The sequence below is a fragment of the Heptranchias perlo genome, chromosome 25 (genome assembly GCF_035084215.1).
Source record: "Heptranchias perlo isolate sHepPer1 chromosome 25, sHepPer1.hap1, whole genome shotgun sequence".
In the NCBI taxonomy this organism is placed as follows: Eukaryota; Metazoa; Chordata; class Chondrichthyes; order Hexanchiformes; family Hexanchidae; genus Heptranchias; species Heptranchias perlo.
This window is the reverse complement of record NC_090349.1, coordinates 41,113,763-41,136,006: the sequence shown is the minus strand read 5'-3', so window position 1 is coordinate 41,136,006 and position 22,244 is coordinate 41,113,763. Positions and strand designations below refer to the sequence as shown.

The 22,244-nt window shown below is 44.9% G+C and overlaps 1 long non-coding RNA gene across 2 annotated transcripts in view; it reads right to left on the bottom strand.

Moving 5' to 3' along the window:
• Positions 1-1,656: 1,656 nt before the first annotated feature.
• The window catches only part of LOC137342409 (uncharacterized), a 152,070-nt gene continuing 131,482 nt past the window's right edge, over positions 1,657-22,244 (bottom strand). For both annotated transcript variants that reach the window (XR_010967250.1, XR_010967251.1), the window contains 2 exons: positions 4,476-4,703; positions 1,657-3,272 (listed from right to left, as the gene is read on the bottom strand). This is a non-coding gene — a long non-coding RNA (uncharacterized lncRNA). The remainder of the gene's footprint in view (positions 3,273-4,475; positions 4,704-22,244) is intronic.

The window sequence follows — 22,244 nt, the reverse complement described above, 5'->3', positions numbered from 1 at the left end:
ACCCGTTTTACACTAACCCACAAAGTCACAATGTGCCGATAATTGTCAGAACTCTCCCCCCCCCCCCAACCCCCAATCAGTTGCTCGTGGGTTCAATTCTCAGATTGCTCTGTCACTCACATCTTACCACGACTATTAGAAACGAACGTTCTTGGTGTCCGTCTCTGCTGTATAACGTGGTGTGATATTTTCCGAGAAGGATCTGGTAATACTTATCGGGAGATGCCACTCGCAACACATATTAGAGTGCAGGTTTTAGATCACAGGAGGCTTTGTTTATGGAAGCCACCTCTTCGCCAGAAACAAGCCAGAATTGTAATGTCCCACTGCTACGTAATATTCTCTTTAGTTAGTCAGTAATGGTGCAGTGACTGGCCCATGTAGAGAAATCCAGATTCAAGCTTAATCCTGATATATTAAAATTCTAATCCTTGTTTTCAAATCCCTTCATGGCCTCGCCCCTCCCTATCTCTGTAACCTCCTCCAGCCCTACAACCCTCCGAGATCTCTGCGCTCCTCCAATTCTGGCCTCTTGTGCATCCCTGATTTTCATCGCTCCACCATTGGCGGGCGTGCCTTCAGCTGCCTGGGCCCTAAGCTCTGGAATTCCTCCCTAAACCTCTCCATCTCTCTACCTCTCTCTCCTCCTTTAAGACGCACCTTAAAACATATCTCTTTGACCAAGCTTTTGGTCACCTGCCCTAATAACCTATCATGTGGCTCAGTGCCAAATTTTGTTTGATAACCATGGGACGTTTAACTAAGGCGCTATATAAATGCAAGTGGTTGTTGTTGTCATGAACAACACTCCCGAGGAAATGAGTTATATGTTCCACAGGAGTCATTGTGCTTAATGTGCACAAATGAATGTGCCGATAAATAAATGATTAAGAATTTTGCATTATTGTCTCATTGCAAGAGCAATATAATGACATAATCTTGCTTCAAAATGATTCTGTGCCCCGATGGCTCAGTGGGTGAAATGCACTTCTTAATATGTGATTGAAGTACAGACACCAGATAGGCCCCCGGTGTGATCCCTTGCTATGGGGCGGAGTTAATAAGTTCCAGTTGGGATTGCAGGTAGGTGTAAAAATTGGGCTGAGCACCGTTGGGTTAGGGAGGGGGATAAATGAAAATCAACCTGCTCTGGATCCAGTGACTCCTACTGTAAAGTTTGTGTGCGTGTAGAAATTAGGTGAAGGCAGGATTTGGCTCAGCCACGATGCTAGCCACAGTCGAATAGCCCATTGACACTCATGGTCTAGACTATTGCGTAGTCACTTGAGTGCCTGTAGAACTGTATCTCACCAAGAATAAGCTCCTTCAGGAGAGAAGTAGAGCAAATGGTTTTAATGCTTAGAGATGGGTGGCAGAGAAAATGGTTCCTTTTTGTAACGCAGCAAGACAGAGTAGTTGGACTTTCCTGAACAAAACTCGCTCTATGTCTTCAGACACAACAATGTTGGGGCTCTGGCCCCTCCTGGTATAAACACAACTCTGGCAGGACTAATGGGTTTTCATGGAGAAACAAAGAGGGCAAATCGTGACTGCGATCAAGGTAAAATATTTACTGCTAAAATAATAAAGCGAGAAGGTTTGTAAATAACTTCAAAACATTAAAATACCGCTGACATTAATGAGCCATTCTAATAGTTCAGTTCTCACATTTATTTTATTTTTCTGACAAAATAAACTCCAGTCTTTTCCCAGTGTCTCAGTGGAGTGTCAGAAGTCATTACTCACTGTGACTGAAAGCGGGTTCAGCTGTAGGATATACACACACACCATAACTTCTCAAAGTCTCTTGGTGGCCTCATATTATGGTTGACGCAGACAATGGTGAAACAGTCTTACTGTTAAGTAAAGTTGGTTGTTGCTCGATAACATGAAATATTTTTTTAAAAAGTATTTTTCTTAGCTTTCTGGTTGTGCTTGTTAAAGGGGAACTGTATTCAACTGGATTGTTGGGGAGTTCTTCAATGCTATAAAGCAGGACGTGTGTGCAGTATATCAGAGTCACTCTGTCACCCCTGTAACTCTGTCTTATGCTTCAGTGACATTATAAATGGGCAGTCATGCCCACATCTCACTGGTCACATTCATAATAGTGTCAGCCGTGACTCAGTGGGTAGCACTCCTACCTCTGAGTCAGAAGGTTGTGGGTTCAAAGTGTCACTCCAGAGACTTGAGAACACAAAATCCAGGCTGACACTCCCAGTGCTAGTGCTGAGGGAGTGCTGCACTGTCAGAGGTGCCATCTTTCAGATGAGATGTTAAACTGAGGCCCTGTCTGCTCTCTCAGGTAAAAGACGGCATGTCACTATTTCGAAGAAGAGCAGGGGAGGTGTCCTGGCCAATATTTATCTCTCAACCAACATCACTAAACAGATTATCTGGTCATTATCACGTTGCTGTTTGTGGGACCTTGCTGTGCGCAAATTGGCTGCCACGTTTCCTACATTACAACAGTGACTAGACTTCATTGGCTGTAAAGTGCTTTAGGACGTGAAAGGCACTATATAAATGTAAGTTCTTTCTTTCTTTAAATGTTTGGACAGAGCATGCTGTCCAAGCATTTCAAGTAATTGTGGGATGATGTATAAAGTTTGCAGGGAGTGTACAGGACCACCTGGTTGGACATTGCACGGGACTTGCCACTGAACACGGTGAGGAACAGAAGTGGTGTGAAACTACAGTACCACCTTCAGGGAGTCTCAGTCAGCTTCTCTCTGAGGTTAGGTCAGGCCCTGATTTACAATACAACTTTAGTGCTGGTATGAAGCAGAAACATACAAAAAAAAATGAAGAATTAAAAAGGCCAAGAGTGCAGATGTGCCCCCTGTAAAAACGCCTCCGATTCTGACAAGTTTATTTTCAATTCAAATAGAAATATCAAACACATGTAATGTAGATTAACTTCAAATGTCTAGAAATGTCACATTGCATAGCCTTCGTGACGTGTTTGTAATCGCTCCCGCACCTTCAGTATCACCTCTGCTATCTCATTTTCAGATGACACGTCTTCCGTTGAAATAAATGAACTTTATTTTCTTGGCTTAGAAAATCCAAATCGGATATATGTACAGATCTAGGGGCTCCTTGTACTTTAACCAAATAATTTGACAGTGAGAATCACGATTGGGCAGCTTGTAAATCCAGTTCTACTTCACCTAATTATTCATCTGTGTCCATAATTTGCAGCCTTTTGAGCTTGGCGACGAGTTGCATTGACTGTACTGTACCATAGGAACGTAGGCTTGGTGTTGTCACTAAATATGGAATACATATTTTTATGAAGTACACTCTGACCCTTATAAATACAGAACTAGCTTGTCAACTGAGTCTGGTTAACCATTCACTCTGCAATTCAATCTAAGAAAACCCCACCGAAAGTGCTAACCAAAAATATATAATTTACACAAGATTGATAGATATCTAAAACGTGTCACTGTCTGCAGATGAAAGTTAGCGGTGAAATATCAATATTTACTGCCCTGAATCATTGCAGTCGAGCATTAAGTACGTCGATCAGGATTTTTCGTGCTCTGATTAGGAGTTCTACAAAATAAAAGTTAAGACAAGAACATGGGAACAGGAGAAGGCCATTCAGCCCCTCGAGCCTGTTCCACCATTCAGTGAGATCATGGTTGATCTGTATCCTAACTCCATTTCCCCACCTTGGTTTCATATCCCTTAATACCCTTGGCTAGCAAAAATCTATCGATCTCAGATTGAAAATTATTAATTGAGCCAGCATCTACTGCTTTTTGTGGGAGAGAATTCCACACTTCCACCACCCATTGCATGAAGAATTGTTTCCTAACTTATCTCCTGAATGGCCAGACTCTGACTTTAAGGTTATGGTCCATTGTCCTAGACTCCCCCACCAGTGGAAAAAGTTTCTCTCTACCCTATCAATTCCTTCCAAAATCTTAAAAACCTCCATCAAATCATCCCATAAACTTCTATATTCCAGGAATACAAACCTAGTTTATTTAATCTCTTTTCATAATTTAACCCTTGGAGCCCTGGTAACATTCTGGTGAATCTGCACTGCTCTCTTTCCAAAGCCAATATATCCTTTCTAAGGTGTGGTGCCCAGAACTGTACACAGTGCTCCAGATGTGGTCTAACCAGGGCTTTGTATAGCTGTAGCAAAACTTCCTCCTCTTTATATTCTAGCCCTCTAGTTATAAAGGATAACATTCCATTAGCCTTTTTGATTATTTTTTGTACCTGACCTCTACATTTTAGTAATCTGTGTACATGGGCCCCTAAATCTCTTTGGACCTCCACTGTTCCTGACTTTTCACCATTTAAAAAATACTCAGATCTATCCTTTTTGGTCCAAAATGGATGACCTCACACTTACCTGCGTTGAAATCCATCTGCCACAGTTTTACCCACTCACTTAATCTATTAATGAATCGTAATTTTATGCTCTTGTCTACACTACTAACTATGGCACCAACCTTTGTGTCATTGGCTCATATCCCTCTGTACCTTTCTGCGCTCATGTCCGTTGCTGAACACTGAGGTGCCGATTGCGTTGAGCTCGACCAAACTTTCCCTGAGAATCCTTTCACTTCTCGGCCTTTTTTTGGTGTCAACTCAAACAAAACATTGAGATACTGCAGATGGTGGAAATTCGAAAACAGAAAGCAGGAAAAGCTGGAAACGCTCAGCAGGTCGGGCAGCTTCTGCGGAGAAACAGAAGTCAATCAGTCCATGTTTCAGGTCTTAAGGCACTTCCTCAGGACTGGAAGACAATACCTGGTATTGGCCTAATATTACCAAACATTGGTAGCATCTTCTAGTCCTAACCACAGGTCTTAGACCTGGAATGTCGACTGACTAACTTCTGGTTTTGAAGATCCTCAAGAGAAGATCAGGGTGGGAGGGGGGTGGGGTGGAGGCAATGGGTGCGGGGGTGGGGTGGGGTGGAGGCAATGGGTAGGGGAGGGCAGGGGGGCGAGCGGTGGCCAGCAGTGACCAATGGTTTAATATGGCAGCCTCCAGCTTGACCACTGGTTTGGCTGCGGAGCGCCTGATAAAACTGACTGTAGCCTGCATGGCACGAGCCTGCGGAGCAGCCCGGTCCAAAATGGCGGCGGCACACCTCCGACACAGAATGAGCATGCGCATGCCGCCCGCCATATTGGACTCTTAGGCGCCCGTTTTAGGCGTGATCGAATTTCTAGTCCACTAACTTTTCATAATTATCCTCTGACTCTTTAAGTCTCCCTCTCCTTTGTAGAATAGCATGTTGACAGGAAAGGCAGGTAACCTGCAGTCAAGACCTGGGCCTCTGCCAATGTGCTTGTAAACAGACAGTGGAGCAGGTTAAACCTGGTTTTCCCTTCTTCCTCGTGGCGAAATGTCTCGTCTCTGCTTGCTGCCTCCTCTCCAATCAATCGCCACATTACAAAAACCTAATGAAGTGTCTGCCACAGATTTAAGGAAGGTCAGCTGATGGGGTGAAACTCTCTTTTCATTGCTAATTATAAGGATCCTAAATTAAATGAGTTTGGACGATGGTAATCAAATTCCTTCTGGGCACAGGTCTACAGAACACAACAGCCCATAATTTAGCACAAATTGGCAATCTCACGATAGACTGATACATAGTGGGTGTTGTTTTGAAGAGCATAGAGGAACAGGAGTAGGCCATTCAGCCCTTTGAGCCTGTTCCGCCTTTCAATTCGATCATGGCTGATCTGTATCTTGACTCCATCTACCCGCCTTGGTAACCCTTAAGACCCTTACCTAACAAAAATCTATCAATCTCAGTCTTGAAATTTTTAATTGACCCCCAGCCTCAACAGCTTTTTGGGGGAGGGAGTTCCAGATTTCCACTCCCCTTTGTGTGAAGAAGTGCTTCCTGACATCACCCCTGAACGGCCTAGCTCTAATTTTAAGATTATGTCCCCTTGTTCTAGACTCTCCCCACCAGAGGAAATAGTTTCTCTCTATCGACCCTATCAAATCCAGTGCAGTCAGAGTGGAGGCAGCATTACTGTGCATCAGGCTTTGTAATACTTGAGTGTTTAATGCAAGACACTGGGTACAAAATGGAAAACGGTTCCATTCCCTGGTCCTGATATTACTCACTTTGATGGGCGCAAAAAATTAATCCAAAGGTATAAACTGAAGAAAAGAGAAGGAAGTAAAATGAGGGAAGTTGTAAATAAATTTTAATGAAATTAAAAGGATTTGCACAGGGAAGTGACTGAGATTACACGTCACAGATTGCGACTACTTTAGCAAATATTTAAGGTTTAAATAAAAATCCAAGAAGGGAAAAAAAATTAGAAGGTTTAATCGCTCCACCATTGGTGGCTGTGCCTTCAGCTGCCTAAGCTCTGGAATTCCCTCCCTAAACCTCTCCGCCTCTCTACATCTCTCTCTCCTCCTTTAAGACGCTCCTTAAAACCTACCTCTTTGACCAAGCTTTTGGTCACCTGTCCTAATGTCTCCTTATGTGGCTCAGTATCAAATTTTGATTGACAATCGCTCCCGTGAAGCACCTTGGGAGGTTTTACTAAGTTAAAGGCCGTTGTTGTTGTTATAGAAGCACATAGTATCATAGTAGGTCCAGCACAGGAGGAGGCCATTCAGCCCAATGTGTCTGTGCCAGCTCTTTGAAAGAGCTATCCATTTAGTACCATTCCTCTGCTCTTTCCCCACAGCCCTGTTAATTTTTTCCTTTCAAGTATTTATCCAACTCCCTTTTGAAAGTTACTATTGAATCTGCTTCCGCCGCCCTTTCAGGCAGTGCATTCCAGATCATCACAACTAGCTGCGTAAAAAAAACGTTTCCTCATGTTGCCTCTGGCTCTTTTGCCGATCACCTTAAATCTGTGTCCTCTGGTTACCGACCCTTCTGCCACTGGAAACAGTTTCTCCTTATTTACTCTGTCGGAACGGTTCATGATTTTGAAGACCTCTCTCAAATCTCCCCTTAACCACCTCTGTTCGAAGGAGAACCACCCCAGCTTCTCCAGTCTCTCCACATAACTGAAGCCCCTCACCCCTGGCACCATTCTAGTAAATCTCAGCATGTCACAGCATCTCAGATAAAGCAAATACCCTGGTGCTCAAAATGGCAGGCTCTGAGCCCAGTTCTCATATTGCCAAGAACTTTAGGATGCCAATAATTCCCCTGCATTGCAACAGGAAATCATTAAAATAATTATGTTGAGACAGAAAATTGTGTCTAGGTGGATGATCCCAATGTATCCCCTTAGGGCTACAGGACCTGTTTCCTGGTATTAGTGAAGTTAACAGCACACAGCACTCAGCTTCTCACCAAGACATTGAAAGGAAAAGACCTGTTGAATTGAATTTATTGATTTATTGATTTATTTACTTCCAGTAAGCGCCGATTTATTTTGCATAAAAAACGAACGATGTACGATATCAACTTTTATAAAAAAGTTTCGGCGTAATTAAGTACAGCATTACAACGTTGCAGAAAGCTACATCTCTGCTACTGTACACAAATACTCTGATTAGAGTTCACAAGGTTGTCTATCAGGCAAACTGCGCACCAGACCTGCGTTTGCCAGAAAATAACATATTAGGCGATGGCTTTTTTTTTTTGCATTTTGTTGGTATTCGCTCTCCAACCTGTCAGACGGGATGTCGTTGCGTTGCTCGTTGGGGTCTCATGACGGATTCCTTCCTCCCTGTACCGCCCACCCACCACCACCCACTTCTCCAGCCAAGAGAGAGAAAAAAAAAACCTTGAGGACAACGCAGTCATTCTGCCCTTTGCCTGTGATCTCTGTGGGTGGGACTAAGCGTCTCTGTACGGTGGGGGAAGGGGGAGGCAGGGGGCTCGGCGTTGAAAAAAATAAACAAAGCACTTCAGCTAATGATGTTTTAAAATTGTTTTTCAGCTGTTTGAGAAGGAAGGCATTTAAACAGGGGTCTGCAGAGAAGTCCTGTGACTTTAAAGCACTTCGCTGTTGATGTACCCGAGGTGCTTAGAATGGCGTTCTTCTTCTCATTCTTTAGCCATCTACGAGGCATCTGTTCCTACTCCCTGAAGAAGCCAACCGGTTAAATACTGGGGAGGAGGTTGAGGGGGGGTGGGCTGTCGCCAAAGTGGAACCACAGAGCCTGTCGGTCACTTGCGGTCGTTATAAGTAGTCTCAACCGATCTCCATCCATCTTCTGTTTTCTTAACCCACCCGGTCTTCATTGCATTTTTTGCTGGGTTTAGCAAACATTTAGCCGTGTCAGCCTTGGCTCGGTGGGCAGCACTCTCGCCTCTGAGTCAGAACGTCATGGGTTCAAGTCCCTCTCCAAGAGACATGAGCACAAAATCCAGGCTGACGCTCCCAGTGCAGGACTGAGGCAATGCTGCACTGTCGGAGGTGCCGTCTTTTGGATGAGATGTTAAACCATGGCCCCGTCTGCCCTCTCAAGTGGACGTAAAAGATCCCATGGCAGTATTTTGAAGAAGAGCAGGTGTCCTGGCCAATATTTATCCTTCAACTAACACTGTAAAAACCCCAGATTATCTGGTCATTATTAGATTGCTGTTTGTGGGATCTTGCTGTGCGCAAATTGACTGCCGCGTTTCCTTCATTATAACAGTGACTACCCTTCAAAAGTACTTCATTGGCTGTAAAGTGCTTTGGGATGTCCTGAGGTCATGAAAGGCGCTATATAAATGCAAGTCTTTGTTTTTTTTCTTTAACTTCATTTATATGACACTTTTCATAGGTGTAGGAGTTATTTTGGATACTCTGTTCTTTTCTTTCATTATTCCTTATATATTGAGTGAAAGGTGCCCTGAGCAACTGAGATGAACAAAGCAATGCTCGTCTATACATCTCATTCAAGCCCAGTGTTTTGAAAATACAAGCGACCAAAACCTTGCATTTCAAATTCAACTCAGCATAGCCCTGGACCAATTGAGGAAACTCTCACATGATGGGAAGACAACTAATTAGCCAATTCAATGTGCTAATCGCAAGAGAGAGTTCTCTGCTGCCTGTAGGGCGATGGTGGCAGTAAAAGGTGAGAAGGACCAGCAAAACCAGGTGAAGAGTTAAATAGGAGCTGACATGAAACTAAATCGTCATAACAGACACTACCTGGGGCCTATTGAAGAACTCAACCTGTGGTCTCATCCTTCACATCAGCTCACCTATTATCCATTCTCTGGTAGGCTAAAGGTGTCCATCGCTACGTACCACCAAATGATCTGAGTCATTCACCATTGTTCTTCTAAAACCCATTGCAAGGGCAGTTGGGAATGATTCTTCCTGTGATTTTTCCCTCTTAGCCCCTCTGCTCAGTGTTTCCCTGCAGATATGCAGCTCACATGAAGAGTCCAGTGATCCGGAGGGTGGGATCATGAGTGAGAACCCACCTCTTCATGACACTTCACATTATTACTCCCACGTGAGCTCCATCACACTGCTGAGGGGCTAAGAAGTATTCCCTACCGTCAGTTGGAGGTTACTAACTCTAACTGAGGGTAGATGGACAATGTCAACATTGGAGATGTTGGCCTGATGTTCCTGCCCACCTTGCCCAGTGTAAGTTGATCGGTACGCTTGATTTTCGCTGAACCCGGGCGGTTTTCCAGGTTCAGCTAATTTGCATCTTTGTGCGAGAATACTGACTCGGAATGGGTGCTCACTTCAATCAACAACACCAACTTGCATTTATATAGCGCCTTTAACATAGTCAAATGCGCCAAGGTGCTTCACAGGAGCGTTATCAGATGAAAATTGACACCAAGCCAAAGAAGGTGACATTAAGTCAGGTGACCAAAAGCTTGGTCAAACAGGTAAGTTTTAAGGAGCGTCTTAAAGGAGGTGAGAGAGGTAGAAAGGCGGAGAGGTTTAGGAACATAGGAAACATAGGAGCAGGAGTAGGCCATTCAGCCCCTCGTGCCTGCTCTGCCATTTGATAAGATCATGGCTGATCTGTGATCTAACTCCATATACCTGCCTTTGGCCCATATCCCTTAATACCTTTGGTTGCCAAAAAGCTATCCATCTCAGATTTAAATTTAGCAATTGAGCTAGCATCAATTACCGTTTGTGGAAGAGAGTTCCAAACTTCTACCATCCTTTGTGTGTAGAAATGTTTTCTAATCTCACTCCTGAAAAGTCTGGCTCTAATTTTTAGACTGTGCCCCCTACTCCTAGAATCCCCAACCAGCGGAAATAGTTTCTCTCTATCCGCCCTATCTGTTCCCCTTAATATCTTATAAACTTCGATCAGATCACCCCTTAACCTTCTAAACTCCAGAGAATACAACCCCAATTTGTGTAATTTCTCCTCGTAACTTAACCCTTGAAGTCCGGGTATCATTCTAGTAAACCTACGCTGCACTCCCTCCAAGGCCAATATGTCCTTCCGAAGGTGCGGTGCCCAGAACTGTTCACAGTATTCCAGGTGCGGTCTAACCAGGGTTTTGTATAGCTGCAGCATAACTTCTGCCCCCTTGTACTCTAGTCCTCTAGATATAAAGGCCAGCATACCATTAGCCTTCTTGATTATTTTCTGCACCTGTTCATGACACTTCAATGATCGATGTACCTGAACACCTCAGTCCCTTTGGACATCCACTATTTTTAACTTTTTACCATTTAGAAAGTACCCTGTTCTATCCTTTTTTGATCCAAAGTGGATGACCTCACATTTGTCTACATTGAATTCCATTTGTCACAGTTTTGCCCATTCACCTAATCTATCAATATTGCTTTGTAATTTTATGTTTTCATCTTTAGGGAGGGAATTCCAGAGTTTAGGGCCTAGGCAGTTGAAGGCACGGCCACCAATGATAGAGCGGTGAAAATTGGGGATGCGCAAGAGACCAGAATTGGAAGAGCGCAGAGACCTTGGAGGGCTATAGGACTGGAGGAGGTTACAGTGATAGGGAGGGGCGAGGCCACGGAGGGATTTGAAAACAAGGATGAGAATTTTAAATTCGAGGCATTGGTGGACCAGGAGCCAACGTAGGTTGGTGAGCACAGGGGGTGATGGGTGAATGGGACTTGGTGCGAGTTAGGATACGGGCAGCAGAATTTTGGATGAGCTCAAGTTCATGGAAGGTGGAAGATTGGAGGCCGGCCAATCATGGGTGAGAAATTGCACGATACTGCGGCTTGAATGGCTGCCCCACTACAGATTCACTGATCTGAAGCCCCAGCCCCGCATAACCTACCACCCAGTTTCCATGGCAGATCTTCCGACCTAGTGTCTGACCAGCAGTATCCCTGGATAATAACACAGGATCATGTTATTAGGTCACTCCCAGATCATTATTTTGCATGGAATTTAAATGGTCCCTATGTTTCATCCATTTGGTCCCAGAAAATGCACATTATATGTAACAGCACAGAGACCCAATCGTAGAGGTCTCCGTTCCTACTTCCTGTCTTTTATGCCCCAGGAAATGGTGCTCACGGCGTGTTAGGGACAGGAAAATCGGCTTCACATTATCGTGCTAGGGGTAAGCAAACTTGTCTCTGAAAGAAACCAACATAACATGGTTTATACCAACATAACATAACATAGCTGTATCACAAGTTCAAACTGATGTACTATATTATACAACAACACGAATTCTTGAAGCTACAGGGCAGGCCCCAGTATTTAGTGAAGTTTGAACGTTGGCTTTACGACATTCCCCAGTCACAATGGACTCAATCATAGACAGTGGGTGCAAGGAAAGAGTCTATATTTGGTAAGTATTTTTAAGAAATCACAGAATATCTGCGATGGAAACATCAGAATCTTTAAAGTGTGACTAAATAGCAATAATAGGCTTCATATGGGCCATCTCAGTAAACTGGGGATAGGCTGAATGATTGATGGGCTCGACCTTTAGTCTTGTCCTTCAATCACCTTCACCGTACCGAGAACAGGCTCGTTCACTTGTGCGATTCCTGTTAAGTACATTTTCTTGTCCCCAGGTTACATCTTTTACTTTTTTTTTCAGAGCTCTGCCTTCCCTGTTCGTCTGCTACCTGATTATGCCTTCAAAACGAAGTCAATTAAAACATAAGATGCCAGGAGGTAAATAGGTCAGTTTGCTGAAATCTTCTAAGGGGATTACAGACATGGCGGTGCAGAGGCAGCTAGGTGAAGGGTGTATTCACACTATAATATCGCGCCAAATGGTTTTGCCTTGCACTGACACGACAGGGGTCCAATCTGACTCCAGAGTGAGGCAGATTGAGACTCCTTGGAGTTCAGGCCTTAACTCTGGATTCACATCACACAAGCTTAATAGTGTGAAGTGGAAATGACTTTGCACTAACACCAACCTTGTAGCACAAGGTTGACCAAAGAATTGCACATCACTGCATAAAAGAAATTAGTAATGATCGCAGCGTTAATATAGTTCACTCCACAAGACAGTCGAACTTGATTAATGGATAACTGGGTGTCATTAATAGACAGCACTCTCATTGAAGGGTTCACATGATGTCCTATACCATGAAAAAGTAACCTGTGATTAAATGTTTATATACACGTACACACACTAAAGGGTCGGCTGGGTAATTTTATTATCCATAGTTGAAACCGGGAAGTAGCACAGTCAGATTATTATGTGTTCGTTGATTGCCCATGACATTGTATTGCTGTCTTTAAGTGAAGTGGGGTTAGATGACAAAATATAATTTGACCAGGGTGTCATTCGGTCCCCATTTTAAAAATAATACACCCTATTATTTTGCAAAATACTTTTATAATATTTTTATGTCTAAGTAGCCAAACTGTTGGTAATTGGGGCAGTAGAGTTGGTTGGGACATGGGAGTGTCTCAGCTGTAGGATCTTGGAGATGCAAAACTGAGACACGACAGCACCACCACTGGTGGAAGGGTGTAATTACAGATTGATGACTTTACATAGACAGATCCCATAATAAATGTGGACTTGTGAATTCGTAATGGAAGTGTACGCAGGTGTAAGATTCTTAATATATTACTAGTCGATCTCTCATGGCGTTGCACATTGAGAGTCAAGACCAAGTGTAGTCTTCAGGTGAAGTAGGGCTGGAGATAATTGGATGAGAGCACACAGATGTAATTCACTCCCCATTTCAAGGTGATACAGTCTGTACTTACGTTTATATTTCCATTATGTAAAGTCTTTTGTCCATTATTATAAAGGAAATTTCCTGTGTAAACTTGTCACGATGTAATTATATCCTCTGGCCAGCGGTGGCACTGCAAGGCAAGTTTCTACAGGCTGTTTCCAAGATAAACGTTGACATAGGAATTTATAATGGAAAAAGTTAGCAGGGAATGTGTACAGATGCAAGATTTTTAATATATTACAGATAGATTATCTATGTAAGTAAATATTAGCTTTTCTCCCATGGCTTTGCTCACGGACAGTATGTGGCTTGCAGTAGAGTTGTGATGTTAGCTATTACGTGGAGTAACATGGCCTGTTCCTTTAAGGTCACTGACCAGTTACTCCTTGTTGGAAAGTGTTCTAAGGGACTGAAGTTCCACTCCCATGCACCAGCAGCGAAGGCACAGAGAATGTGGTAAATTTAGATCTTTGATTTTTTGCTCGTTTTATGCTGATTAGTGCCAGCCCCCAGTTTTTCAATGGGGCTGCGCTGGGGGGAAAGAAGGATTGTGCGATTCATAAGAACATGCACTGGAGGCCAGGGACGAGAAGGAAAACGATACAGCTTCCGAATCTCTCTGCACCCTTTTGACATGCCTTCCAGGCAAAGCCACAGACGGTACAAATGGGCAAAATATTTGATGTTAAATAATCTAAAATTATGCCCGAACTAATAGACCACAGGTTCCAAACTGCCTCAGGTTCCAACTCCTCCGCCATAAGTATGGCAGGGTGGGACTCCCACTTACTCACTAATTGCGCCCCTTATCCTGTCCCACTACCCCTAGTCTAGGGCATTAAAAGAGACATGGCGGGGGGTGGGGGGGGGGGGGTTTAAATTCGCCTTGGGGCGGTAAAGCAACATGGGTGATAGCGACTTGGCAGCCGCTTTACATTTCGCAAGATTTTCTTTCCCGATGTAAAATGGGCTGCCGATTCACGATTGCTCATTTTTGCCCAATTTCACCCCCTGCTTATGTCTCCGCACACTTCCTGTCAGCTTTTGCATTGTGAATTACTATGGCTACACTTTGAATGGAAACTGGCAGGAGTGTGTAATTACAACGTGATAAGTTTACATAGGCAGTTTCTATTATAAAGCGAATGTAATGATTTATATAATGGAAATATAAAAATAAGGACAGAATGTATGACTTGAATTATATGGTCCAGTTAGCCCCCACTCTCCAACCCCACTTCACCTGAAAAGTACACTTGGTCTTGACTCCCTGGGGTTAGATTTTTGATTTTGTGCGATTGTGTAAAACGGGTGATAGCAAATCGGCAGCTCGTTTTACGTCTCTCCCCATTTTTATTTCCGTTGAAGTCAGGGAGAGAGATGTAAATCGAGCTGCTGATTCGCTATTGCCCTTTTTACACTATCGCACAAAGTAAAAAAAAATCTACCTCCCCACCCCGCCCCCCTGCGTGTAATGCCGTGGAAGATTGACAGGTCAAAAGCGAGATACCCTAAAACAAAATCCAAACACCTACATGTTTGAGGGCGTTAAATCATCACGTCTGCTGTGAGCTTCTTTGGCGGCAGAAACGCTGCGAATTTGTGTTGAGGTTATTTTTTTTTCCAATTCCCAATCAATCCCTCTCTCTCAAACATTTACACTGAATGCAGGGAGAGAGAATGGAAAAACACACAGAAAAGTCAAGTGTAAATTCTTCCTGCTGATTTATTTACAGCTTTCTGTTTTCACATGCTCACATGGTACCAGCTTTTTGCAGCGAGACAATTCAACCATAACAGATGTCACTCATATACAATTAAATAAATAACTATATAAATTGTCTAAGATAATAATTGCCTGCATGGGAATGCCATTTCCAACCCATCAGGACCGAATGGAATGTTTAAAGAATATGATATCCCTTGCTTTGCAGGAGAAATACATCTCTCTTAGGGATCTGTGGCAAGGCCCCGACTCCAGCCCCGTCTGTCAGCCACCTGTAATGGGCCGTCTGGGAGACTTACTTCAGCCCACCCAAATTCTAAGCAAGTCAGAGCAGCTAAGGAGCCAAAGCTGGCTGGCAATACCTCTGTTTATCTTTTCATGTTGAAGAATGCTTAATCGGTCGGAGCCAGAGCACAATTATTACTGTTCCTTAAATACAAATGAGCCCTAATTTTCGACCGGGGAAAAAGGAGTCTAGCCAATATCTAATGTTTTATTAGCTCAGTGCGGTAATAATCCTGTATTATTATTTCCTCGTTTTGTTCCTCAGGGTCAGGACTACAGTTTCAAAACATTAGACAGTCATCTCAGATCTTGAAATGCAATTCACATCTATATTTCTTTCTGTCTGCCTTTCTTTCTTTCTCTCTTTCTAACATTCTTCATCAATTACTCTCTTCTTCTTCCTCATTTTTTGTTTGACTCTGTCTTAGTTTCTTTCTAATCTCTTGGTTCTTTCAATATCTAATCTCATTTTCTATTACATAACTTAAATGTAGCCTTTTTATAGGCACATAAGAACAGGAGTAGGCCATTCAGCCCTTCTAACCTGGTTTACCATCCAATTAGATCTATACCTCAATTCCATTTTCCTGCCTTTGCTCCACATCCCTCGATACGCTGACCGAACAAAAATCTATCGATCTCAGTCTTGAAAGCTCCAATTGTCATTTGACCCAGCATCCACTGCCTTTTTGGGAATGAGTTCCAGAATTCCATACCCTTTGTGTGGAAAAGTGCTTCCTGAGTTCACTCCTAAATGGCCTAAGTCTAATTTTAAGATTTTGGCCTCTCGGGGTACGGTAGCATAGTGGTTATGTTACTGGACTAGTAATCCAGAGTCATGAGTTCAAATCCCACCATGGTAGCTGGTGAATTTAAATTCAATTAATTAAATAAAATCTGGAATTAAAAAAAAACTAGTATCAGTAATGGTGGCCATGGTTCACCAATGTCCTTTAAGGAAGGAAACCTGCCATCCTTACCCAGTCTGGCCTATATGTGACTCCAGACCCACAGCAATGTGGTTGATTCTTAATTGCTCTCTGAAATAGCCTAGCAAGCCACTCAGTTGTAAAATATCACTAAAAAAAGTCATAATAAGAATAAAACCGGCCGGACCACTAGGCACCGGACACGACAAAGGCAAACCAAACCCAGTTGACCCTGCAAAGTCCTCCTCACTAACATCTGGGGACTTGTTCCAAAATTGGGAGAGCTGTCCCACAGACTAGTCAAGCAACAGCCTGACATAGCCATACTCACAGAATCATATCTTTCAGCCAACATCCCAGACTCTTCCATCACCATCCCTGGGTATGTCCTGTCCCACCGGCAGGACAGACCCACCAGAGGTGGCGGTACAGTGATATACAGTCAGGAGGGAGTGGCCCTGGGAGTCCTCAACATTGACTCTGGACCCCATGAAATCTCATGGCATCAGGTCAAACATGGGCAAGGAAACCTCCTGCTGATTACCACCTCTCTCAGCTGATGAATCAGTCCTCCTCCACGTTGAGCACCACTTGGAGGAAGCACTGAGGGTAGCAAGGGCACAGAATGTACTCTGGGTGGGGGACTTCAATGTCCATCACCAAGAGTGGCTTGGTAGCATCACTACTGACCCGGCTGGCCTAGTCCTGAACGAAATAGCTGCCAGACTGGGCCTGCGGCAGGTGGCGAACGAACCAACATGAGGGAAAAACTTACTTGACCTCGTCCTCACCAATCCACCTGTCGCAAATGCATCTGTCCATGACAGTATTGGTAGGAGTGACCACCGCACAGTCCTCGTGGAGATGAAGTCCCGTCTTAGCACTGAGGACACCATCCAACGTGTTGCGTGGCACTATCACTGTGCTAAATGGGATAGATTCAGAACAGATCTAGCAGCTCAAAACTGGGCATCCATGAGGCGCTGTGGGCCATCAGCAGCAGCAGAATTGTATTCCAGCACAATCTGTAACCTCATGGCCTGGCATATTCCTCACTCTACCATTCCCAACAAGCCAGGGGATCAACCTTGGTTCAATGAGGAGTGTGGAAGAGCATGCCAGGAGCAGCACCAGGCGTACCTAAAAATGAGGTGCCAACCTGGTGAAGCTACAACACAGGACAACATGCATGCTAAACAGCGGAAGCAATATGCTATAGACAGAGCTAAGCGATTCCACAACCAACGGATCAGATCAAAGCTCTGCAGTCCTGCCACACCCAGTCGTGAATGGTGGTGGACAATTAAACAACTAACGGGAGGAGGAAGCTCTGTAAACATCCCCATCCTCAATGATGGCGGAGTCCAGCACGTGAGTGCAAAAGACAAGGCTGAAGGGTTTGCAACCATCTTCAGCCAGAAGTGCCGAGTGGATGATCCATCTCGGCCTCCTCCCGATATCCCCACCATCACAGAAGGCAGTCTTCAGCCAATTCGATTCACTCCACGTGATATCAAGAAACGTCTGAGTGCACTGGATACAGCAAAGGCTATGGGCCCCGACAACATCCCGGCTGTAGTGCTGAAGACTTGTGCTCCAGAACTAGCCGCACCTCAAGCCAAACTGTTCCAGTACAGCTACAACACTGGCATCCACCCAACAATGTGGAAAATTGCCCAGGTAGGTCCTGTCCACAAAAAGCAGGACAAATCCAATCCGGCCAATTACCGCCCCATCAGTCTACTCTCAATCATCAGCAAAGTGATGGAAGGTGTCGTCGACAGTGCTATCAAACGGCATTTACTCACCAATAACCTGCTCACCGATGCTCAGTTTGGGTTCTGCCAGGACCACTTGGCTCCAGATCTCATTACAGCCTTGGTCCAAACATGGACAAAAGAGTTGAATTCTACAGGTGAGGTGAGAGCGACTGCCCTTGACATCAAGGCAGCATTTGACCGAGTGTGGCACCAAGGAGCCCTCGTAAAATTGAAGTCAAGGGGAATTAGGGGGAAAACTCTCCAGTGGCTGGAGTCATACCTAGCACAAAGGAAGATGGTAGTGGTTGTTGGAGGCCAATCATCTCAGCCCCAGGGCATTGCTGCGGGAGTTCCTCAGGGCAGTGTCCTAGGCCCAACCATTTTCAGCTGCTTCATCAATGACCTTCCCTCCATCATAAGGTCAGAAATGGGGATGTTTGCTGATGATTGCACAGTGTTCAGTTCCATTCGCAACCCCTCAGATAATGAAGCAGTCTGTGCTTGCATGCAGCAAGACCTGGACAACATCCAGGCTTGGGCTGATAAGTGGCAAGTAACATTCGCGCCAGACAAGTGCCAGGCAATGACCATCTCCAACAGGAGAGAGTCTAACCATCTCCCCTTGACATTCAACGGCATTACCATCGCCGAATCCCCCACAATCAACATCCTGGGGGTCACCATTGACCAGAAACTTAACTGGACCAGCCACATAAATGCTGTGGCTACAAGAGCAGGTCAGAGGCTGGGTATTCTGCGGCGAGTGACTCACCTCCTGACTCCCCAAAGCCTTTCCACCATCTGCAAGGCGCAAGTCAGGAGTGTGATGGAATACTCTCCACTTGCTTGGGTGAGTGCAGCTCCAGCAACACTCAAGAAGCTCGACACCATCCAGGACAAAGCAGCCCGCTTGATTGGCCCCATCCACCACCCTAAACATTCACTCCCTTCACCACTGGCGCACTGTGGCTACAGTGTGTACCATCCATAGGATGCACTGCAGCAACTTGCCAAGGATTCTTCGACAGCACCTCCCAAACCCACAACCTCTACCACCTAGAAGGACAAGGGCAGCAGGCACATGGGGACAACACCACCTGCACGTTCCCCTCCAAGTCACACACCATCCCGACTTGGAAATATATCGCCGTTCCTTCATCGTCGCTGGGTCAAAATCCTGGAACTCCCTTCCTAACAGCACTGTGGGAGAACCTTTACCGCACCGACTGCAGCGGTTCAAGAACGCGGCTCACCATCACCTTCTCAAGGGCAATTAGGGATGTGCAATAAACGATGGCCTCGCCAGTGATGCCCACATCCCATGAACGAATAAAAAAAAAGTCTGGAATACTCTGCCACAGGAAATAGTTTCTCGGCTGCATATAGTGACACCACAAGTCCCGGCCAGAATAGAGATGATTGGTTAATTCCCCCGTCAATCATGCCTGGAGACTGCACTGGGATTGATTTTACACACATAATTTGAACTTTGTAACTATCCTCCACTCATTGCATTTTGCTGGAGAAATAACCCTGCTTTTATTGGGAGACTTTGCTGTAGTTTTGGTCATGAGTTCTGTTTGCTGTTAAATAGACTGATGCTTCAGTTGTACAGAACCTTGGCCAGGCCCCATCTGGACTGCTGCATTCAGTTTTGGGCATCACATCTCAGGAAAGATATATTGGCCTTGGAAGGGACATCGCGCAGTTCACCAGAATGATACCAGGGGTTAAAGGGTTAAATTACGAAGCCAGGTTGTATAAACCTAGCTTGTATTCCCTTGAGTTTAGAAGGTTGAGGGGTGATCTAATTGAGATGTTGAAAATAATGAAAGATTTGATAGTGTAGACACAGAGAAATTACAAAGTGTCTAATGACACCGCTGTGTCAGCCAATGAGCTGGAGACGGGGCAGGACTTATGGCAGGACGTACAGCAAAGGTTCTGTCCAATTGAAGCATCACTTGCTCTCTCTCACACTTTTTTCACTCTTTTCACACTGTTTGCCCAGGTAACAACAGTGACTACACTTCATAAGTAATCTATTTGGCTGCAAAGCACTTTGAGAGTTCCCGAGGATGTGATAAGGTGCTATATAAATGCAAGTTCTTTCTTTCTCCTCAGCTTCTACTTTGGTTGGAGCACCATTGTCAGAAGACACACCTGGAATCAAACCTGATGGGGGTGAAATTGGTCTATGGCGGGAGAGCAAAATGGCTGAAGTCAATAGGAACGGAAATTGGGAGGGTGTAAAACGGGCGGCCTATCCGTTATCACCCATGTTTGGACAGTTACATGGGGAAGATGGGTATCGAGGGATATGGGCCAAGTGCAGGCAATTGGGACTAGCTTAGTGGTATAAACTGGGCGACATGGACATGTTGGGCCGAAGGGCCTGTTTCCATGTTGTAACTTCTATGATTCTATGATTCTATGAGTCTTTGTGGTCTTTGCGTTATCAAATTAAGCTGATTTCCCATTCTACATGTTGGATTCTCCACTTGAGGTGTATCACCAACTTCTCAGGCCAAGCAGGGATGGGCAATAAATGTCGGCCCTGCCCACAACCCGAGAACGAATGCAAAAAAAAAATGAAGCACTATGTGTGAAGAAGTGCTTTCTGACATCAGTCCTGATCAGAATATTCTGATGTCTCTTTGTTCCACGGTCGCGGTTCAACTTGAAATAATGCTCAGGACTAACCTTTCCTATTCAACCTAATACCTTATGAATATTGGATATGTACTTGAAAAAGAGAAATTTGCAGGGCTCTGGGGAAAGAGCAGGGAGGAGTTGACAAATTGGATAGCTCTTTCAAAGAGCCGGCACAGGTACAATGGGCCGAATGGCCTCCTTCCTATTTCTATGATTCTATTTGGAGTACTTGAAAGGTTAAAATGTGTTCGTCAGCGTTCCACTCTTGTCTCCTATTAATATGCTCTACAGATCTTTCATTTGCTGCAATATATAGATGAGCTGTGTATCTCAGTGCATCGCTCTGTAAAATGCGGCTCCTTATGGCTACAGGTCCAGTTGTGATGGTTTGTGATTTGACACGCTTTGGCATATAGTGGTAGACAAGAGAGAAAAGGTTTGCCAAAAAGGTGTGAATGATGACAGTGCTCCTTCAATAGCCCAGGAACAGCCGTAAGGATTCTAAAGCTGGGACATTACAGGATGTGTGCAGCAGATCAGACGGGATGAGTTGTGCTGAGATGATGGGCCCTCTGTTCCTCAGATGCAGAGTGTACCTGAGCACAAATGAGCGCACCTTGCCCAATAATGCAAGGTTAACTTATTTAAATATTGTTCTTGCGCTACTGGCAGATTGTTTATGAGGAAGGGGGGATGGAATATTGGGCAGCAGCGGCCAGTAAAGGGTCGTAGGCTGCCCACAGAGCACCAGCAGCCAGTAAAGGGTCGTAGGCTGCCCACAGAGCACCAGCAGCTGGAAAAGGGCCGTAGGCTGCCCACAGAGCACCAGCAACTGGAAAAGGGCCGTTGCCTGCCCACAGAGCACCAGCAGCCGGTAAAGGGCTGTTGCCTGTCCACAGAGCACCAGCAGCTGGAAAAGGGCCGTTGGTTGCCCACAGAGCACCAGCAGGCGGTAAAGGGCCGTTGCCTGCCCACAGAGCACCAGCAGCTGGAAAAGGGCCGTTGGTTGCCCACAGAGCACCAGCAGCTGGTAAAGGGCCATTGGCTTCCCTGAGATGCTAGCAGGTTTTCTGAAGAATGGGACATGGTGGCAGAAAGAAAAGGAGAGAAGGGGAGTGAGATAAAAAGGGTTGTGGGGGGGGGGGGGGGTGGTGGTGGTGGAAAAAGGATAGATTGAAGGGCCAGGTAGAGAAGATTTATTTTTAAATAAGGTCTTTAGTGCCCGTACCGAACAGGCACATTGTGATTGGAATACTGCCCAGGTGCTCCAGTCACAATATGTAGATACCCACTACTGTCCCAATGAGCCTTGCCCATGGTTTGTGCACAGGTGCCTCATACCCCTCATGCTGGGCAGCTGCATTGGGCTCCGCTGAGCTTATCAGGTGCGTTGGAGGCTTCAGACCATCGTGCCTGATAATATGGAGGGAGGAGAGACCCTGCTATCCCACTATCACTCCCAGGGATTAAAGAGGCAGGCCAAACTCAACCAGTGTAACTACTGCATTTCTTAATAACTAGCAAAATATCGAAGCAGTTTAGTTGATAATTTCCTTGGTATGTTTTCACTCCTGTGCGTGTTCAGGAAAATCACCAAACAAAAAATAAGAAGTAAAAATATGCAAGAATAGTCCGCAGGAAAAGTCTCCTCCTGATCGGGGATTACTGGTTCCTATGGCAACAGAGGTAATTACTGATGTGCTGACAAAATGTTAGCTGGCTCCATTAGTAGTGCTCACGCCACTGGATTAAATAGATTATGGGCGATGCGTCACCTGGGAGACGATATCATACCGAATACTGGGCAGAC